General features: G+C 43.5%; 1 long non-coding RNA gene across 2 annotated transcripts in view; it reads left to right on the top strand.

Moving 5' to 3' along the window:
- LOC123367066 overlaps window positions 1-5,237 on the top strand; it is a 265,819-nt gene extending 260,582 nt beyond the window's left edge. For both annotated transcript variants that reach the window (XR_006578292.1, XR_006578293.1), the window contains one exon: window positions 4,095-5,237. This is a non-coding gene — a long non-coding RNA (uncharacterized LOC123367066). The remainder of the gene's footprint in view (window positions 1-4,094) is intronic.
- The last annotated feature ends 763 nt before the right edge of the window (window positions 5,238-6,000 follow it).

Genomic DNA, 6,000 nt, shown 5'->3' on the forward strand with positions numbered 1-6,000 from the left:
ACTTTTTTATAATAGTAAATCTTTTTACATCTCAAAGCTCTCCCGGCACTTTGTCATGGTGGTTAAGTATTATCTCCTTTAGCGAGAGGGAAACTAAGGTGCGTGGAGGATAAGTGACTCACCCACGTTTGCAGAGAAAGTGATTGGGAAGAGAATGCAAGTCTCCTGACTCCCAGTAGCCTGCTCTAGCCATTGCAATGCTTTCTCTCCACAGTGCATATTTAGAATGCCATGGGCCACAGCTGCACTTTGGGGGCCCAGCTACACTGGATGAAGCTGAAGCTGGAGAAGATAAACAGGACTTCTATTTGGTCTTATATCTAGCCATAAAGCCTGATTCCGCCCTGCCTGGTGCAGCCATGGGAACAGCCATGTGAGTGAGGGGAGAGATTTGGAAGCATTTCAGGCCCACTTTGCACACAAGGGCCAGAGGAGACTCAGGCCCATGGAGTAAAAAAGACATGAGGAGAGTAAACGAGAAAATAAGGGCACACTGAGGGAGAGGGCAATGGAAAGGTTGAGGAGAGAGAGCTGAGCCAGAAGTGAGGGAACTGGGGGAGATGAGGGCCAAGAATGAGTGTGAAGAGAAAGAGGGAAGCAAACAGAAAGCTATTGTGTGTGTATGGTACATTTTTGTGAGGGAAAAGCGAGAGCAGGTTGGATGCTAAGCATTGAGTCAGTTGTTCCTACAGTAGGTCTTGAGCAAGAGGATGCTGCTTGTTTAAAAAAGAGCCTTACCACAAACAGGCAAACAACGTTTGTAAGAATGTTTTAATGGTGTTTCTGTGTCTGATAGGAACTGTAAGAATGAAATTGGGGTCTAGGGTTATTGGTGCATGATTGCTGGTGTTGTTAAAAGTCGCTTCAGGTACTACATCTGCTGCTGACAGCACATTTTTATTAGTGTGGCAAATATGAATGTTAAAGGAAAAAATCATGCTGTTCTCAATCAAAACACACTTTAAGAAAAGAAAAAAAGCAAATTTTAGCCAAAAGAATAGTTGAAAGAAACTAACAAAAATTTAAAAAAGCAAAACTCTAAAACTGTCACTTTAATTAAAAGAGAATCTTTTCTAGTTTACATAGATACCATAATGATGTGAACATATGTATGTGGTGAGTTAGACAACTAGATATATTAACCTTTATAGTGCAGTATTTTTAAAACATCCATGAATAGCCACATTGTTTCATAGTTTGTGTACCTTACAGCAAAGGTATATTTCACAAGTTAGCAGGGGAGGGAGGGTAGCTGACAGAGGGGAAGTAGCTATGAAATATATTATACCACAGCAGAACTCCAGCCATAGTTGTACCTTGTAAAATTGTGGTAACATTCATTAGCCATCTCATCATATTAAGGTTGCTGTAGGCAGCATGAACACACACACAGGAGTCTGCCACACTTCTGTGGTGCATACTCCTAATGTTTCAGTAGCTTGGGAGGAACACAGAGGCCATCTGCATTTGGCCCCTGATCCTTCAAAGGCTTAAGCACATGCTTAATTAAATACATGATAAATCAATGAGATTACTCAAGTGCTTAATGTTAAGCATGCAAATACATTTTTGCAGAACCAAGGCCTTAACAGGCATGTTGCTTGGGGTGGATGTGTATCTATGAAGTCAATGAGAATACTGCCATGGGCAGGGTGAGTTGCCCTTAGCTCTGTGCAATCCATGTAAGAATGGACCTGGCCTTGCTGGTATTGCGTATAAAACAGCAAATGTAAATGTTTCTCAAATGTAAGGACAGCTAGGAAGAAATAATTGCTTAAATACATTTTTTTCTTCATAACAAAAGTGTGTGTGTGTGTGTGAGAGAGAGAGAGAGAGGGGTGGGTGGGGAGTTCTGAGTTGTATGATTCTTTCCTTATCCATTAAAAGAGGATTTAAAATCTGCTCCATCCTTACCAAGGGCTGATGTTAAAAAAGCAGGGCACTTTCTTTCCAAAATTGATTGCTATGTCAAAAATCTAACCTTGAATTTCATGCTCCCAGTGTTTTGCTTTAACACAAGCCTTTCTGACTTTTAAATCCAGAATATGTTTGTAAAACCCATTCCCAGCTGTGGATAGGCCAGCGTTAATTCAGCAGGTCTAATCTTGCATTACTTTATGTAGAACAAATAGGATGTTTTTCCTCACTCTCTCTCTCACACACACGGAAAAGATGTTTTCTGTCCTTATGGCAACAAAACTAGTTTCCATCAAGCCAATTAATGACTGGGAGGTAATGTTCAGTGTGTATACCAGTGGCTGCCAGCTGACTGGCAAGCTGGAGGCATTGCCTAGATCTTAGCACAAGTCATCAGGTGGCAAATTCACCAAGGAGTGTACCAGCTGTTTAACTTCATTACAATTTATCATTATGTCTGCCTTCTTCTTTATTTCTACATTTAACCACCTAATATCATTTTTATCAGCTTGTCAAAATGTGGGAGAGCGCGATGGGGAATTCATTTAATCTCTACACAAAGCATCTCTCTTTTGGTAAAAATATAACGGCAAGTTTATATTCTCCCTGCTTTGAAAAATAAGATACAACTGAATTAAGGCTTAAGTAGGGATCAAAACACATCCAATTAGTATTAGCACTTACACATAAAAGCCGGGTAGCAGTCTTCAGTGCAAAATACTATGCCGAGGTGTTTAATGTGCATAATGCAAAAGATGACTGATATAGCAGAGGTTGCTTGTACTTGAGAAATTGCTTAGGAAAGCCCCTTCTATTTTTGTTAGTCTCACAAGTTCTGTCACATATTATGAGACAATTGATCACAAGTTCCCCAAACGTCTTGCACTGTTGATCACACATCAAGACAAATAGTTCTTTGGACCTTAAAACATGGCCATCAAAAATGGGGGAGACCCATATTCTCATTCCTTAGGCTCTAGCTCAGGGGTTCAAAAGCTTCATTGCACTGCCCCCCCCGCCTTCTGACAACAAAAATTACTACAGGACCCCAGTAAGGGGGGGACTGAAGCCTGACCCTGCCCAAGCCCCACCATCCCAGTGGGGGATGGGGGGCAAAAGCCCCACTGCCCCATGCTGGGGGGGGGGGGCAAAGCCCAACGGCTTCAGCCCCAGGCAGGGGGCCTGTAACCTTAGCCCCTCCGCCCAGGTCTGAAGCCCTCGGGCTTGGGCTTTAGCTATGGCCATGGGCCCCAGCAAGTCTAAGCCAGCCCTGGTGACCCCATTAAAATGGGGTCACAACCCACTTTGGGGTCCTGAGCCACAGTTTGAGAACTGCTGCTCTAGCTCATTATGGTCTCACAAGAGATGGATGGTCTGACAATGGTGTTTAAATGAGCTTTTTGCCTCACTTAAGTAAGCCAATATTAGCAGGTCTGAAAATCCAAATTCCAGCACATTAAAAGTTTTTCATGTATACCATGCACTGGGGAGTCCATGCACTGTAGCTAAACAGATTAATGTACATACGTTTATCTAGTGAGAGGTAGTACACAAAAGGTGCGGCCATCATTACACACAAGCATGGGCGGCTCTAGGAATTGCGCCTCCCCAAGCAGGGCGGCACGCTGCGAGGGGTGCTCTGGCGGTCGCCGGTCCCGCAGCTCCGGTGGACCTCCTGCAGACGTGCCTGCGGAGGGTCCTCTGGTCCTGCGGCTCTGGTGGACCTCCCGCAGGCACGCCTGCGGATGTTCCACAGAAGCCGCGGGACCAGCGGACCCTCTGCAGGCATGCCTGCGGGAGGTCCACCAGAGCCGCCTGCCGTGGCACGCCGCCCCAAGCACGCGCTTGGCGCGCTGGGGTCTGGAGCCGGCCCTGCACACAAGGTAACTGAAATCCTTGGATCCAAAAAGACTGTGCTGTGACTATGTAGTACTGCATAGGAAACATGCCACATTCCAAAATCTGAGATGATACATGCAGTATAAAAGGGTTATCGAATAGTTTGGAATGGAACAAGAAATGACATTAACACAGCAACAGATAACAGGGTGATCTTAAAAGGACAGCATGTCTGAGTACCCAAAAAATTATTTCATAGCACTAACTGAAAGGATTATGCAACTTGCATGGTGGGAAGAGCATACTAATTATATTCTCTCCATCCTTTCCTCCTCCAGCCAATGTTATCCCCTCCTCTAAGTGGCTGTAATTCAAAACCTTAACTCTGTCCAAGAAGATCAGCAAGAGTTCCACAGGCAATCCCACCCCCGTCTATGATATCTCCCCTACAGGACTCTGAGGGACTGATGCTGTGTTGATTGTTCTCCAAATGACTGCATCTCTGTAACTTGCTTTAGTATTGCAAGAACTCAGTCTGCTCCTGACCTTCTCAGATCTCTCAGCTGGCAGTACTCCACCAGGCCATCAAAGTGGATGTTGTAACCTTTTAAAAAAAATGTTGTTAATGTAGGTTAAAATCACAGATGCATTTTAGGTTTGATTTCTCTTTCAGAAATTCCTAATTACGCTACACATTGGAAAGGCCTGGCCTGGCTCAGAGCCATTCTGATGGATGTCGTGTTGCTAAACAAGATGGGCTTAGAAATATGCCTGGATGTTTTCTTTTTTATTCCAAGCAAATACAAGCTGTAGATTAACATTTGGCTGACCCCAATGTCAATTGCTAAATGTAATGTTTAGAACAGTGTAACACCCTGATACTCTGTAGTTCCCCCACAATGGAACATGTTTTCAAACATCTCTCCAAGTTGTACAAACAGTGGGCACTGCTACAACATGAGGGTGACCTACTGCCCAGCAGAATAACAGCATCCAAACACACCGCCAGCTGGCCTGGCATTCTCTTATTTCCAATACAGTTATGTGGGTAATAGCATGATGCTCATGTATCTGGCTATTCACTCTTATGTAGTTGATTAAAAATACTTTATAAATGATACCAAAGTTTGTATGATATACTGCCCAGAAAACATTTTGATGAACAATGAAGTCAATGCCAAAAACCGTGTAAGCAAGCAATAGAGTCAAATCATGTGAGAGAAAATTAAATTTTCATGTATCGTAAATGAAATATACATTAGGGACTCTCTCCAGTGACCTCCAGATTCTGTAATTTCTGGATTGGATCTTAAGAACTAAATCATGTAGCCACAATACCCAGTGACACATATATAGACGGTATTGCCTTGGTCCGGGCCTGCAACGGTAAACAAATGGAACTAGTTTTGGAGAACTGCTATTGACAGTAAAATTCTAATTTTACTCCAGCTCCCTGAACAGATGTACCTCAGAGTCCATAGACTGCAATACTTAACTGCAGCTACTCAGCTGTGACCTTCAGCCTCAGGCTCACTGCAATAAAATTTTCATGCAACCATATGGAAGAATATTTTAATAGAGATTTACTGTCAGTAACTGTCCCAAAGGAGCAAATAAGGAAGCTGTAACATATTGCGTACAGTAAATCAAGGGGACTTCAATGGAAAAAGGAAACCTCCCCGAGGCAAGCATCTTTAAAATTACAGGCAACACTTTGTACAAATATGTGTATAAAGGACTAGATATGCACTCAGTTAAGCAGCTCAAAATGGTTTTGATTTGAATGTCTCTTTATTAGAATTTATTTATTGTATTTTGTAACGGGTAATAGGGGGGTCATCTTGCTGGGCTTGCCAGCAACTGCTATGCAAGTCTGCGTCCACCTTACATAATGCAAAACAGAGGCGAGCTTACGTGGAGAGCTGGCTAGATCATTTCACAGAGCTGGTTGCATTGCACAGCAAACACAGTTGCAGTGATGCTGTTTTGGTATCTCTCGCCAGATCAGAGGATTTTGGGGGAGCAGTTATTATTGCAATTCTGTTATCACATCTCCCTGCAGCATAGCTAGACTGGCAGTGGAGGGGTGGGGGAGGAATTCCAATAGGACTATGAAGAGCCACAGTAGAAACTGGGGAACAAAAAAATCTGAAGCGTTAGAAACAGACCAGGCCTACTCTATGTGGGAGGGCCTGCATGGAGAACCATGTGGGTGGACTGAAATCAATGGAGCTCTTTCCAAGG

The sequence above is a fragment of the Mauremys mutica genome, chromosome 3, assembly GCF_020497125.1.
Source record: "Mauremys mutica isolate MM-2020 ecotype Southern chromosome 3, ASM2049712v1, whole genome shotgun sequence".
In the NCBI taxonomy this organism is placed as follows: domain Eukaryota; kingdom Metazoa; phylum Chordata; order Testudines; family Geoemydidae; genus Mauremys; species Mauremys mutica.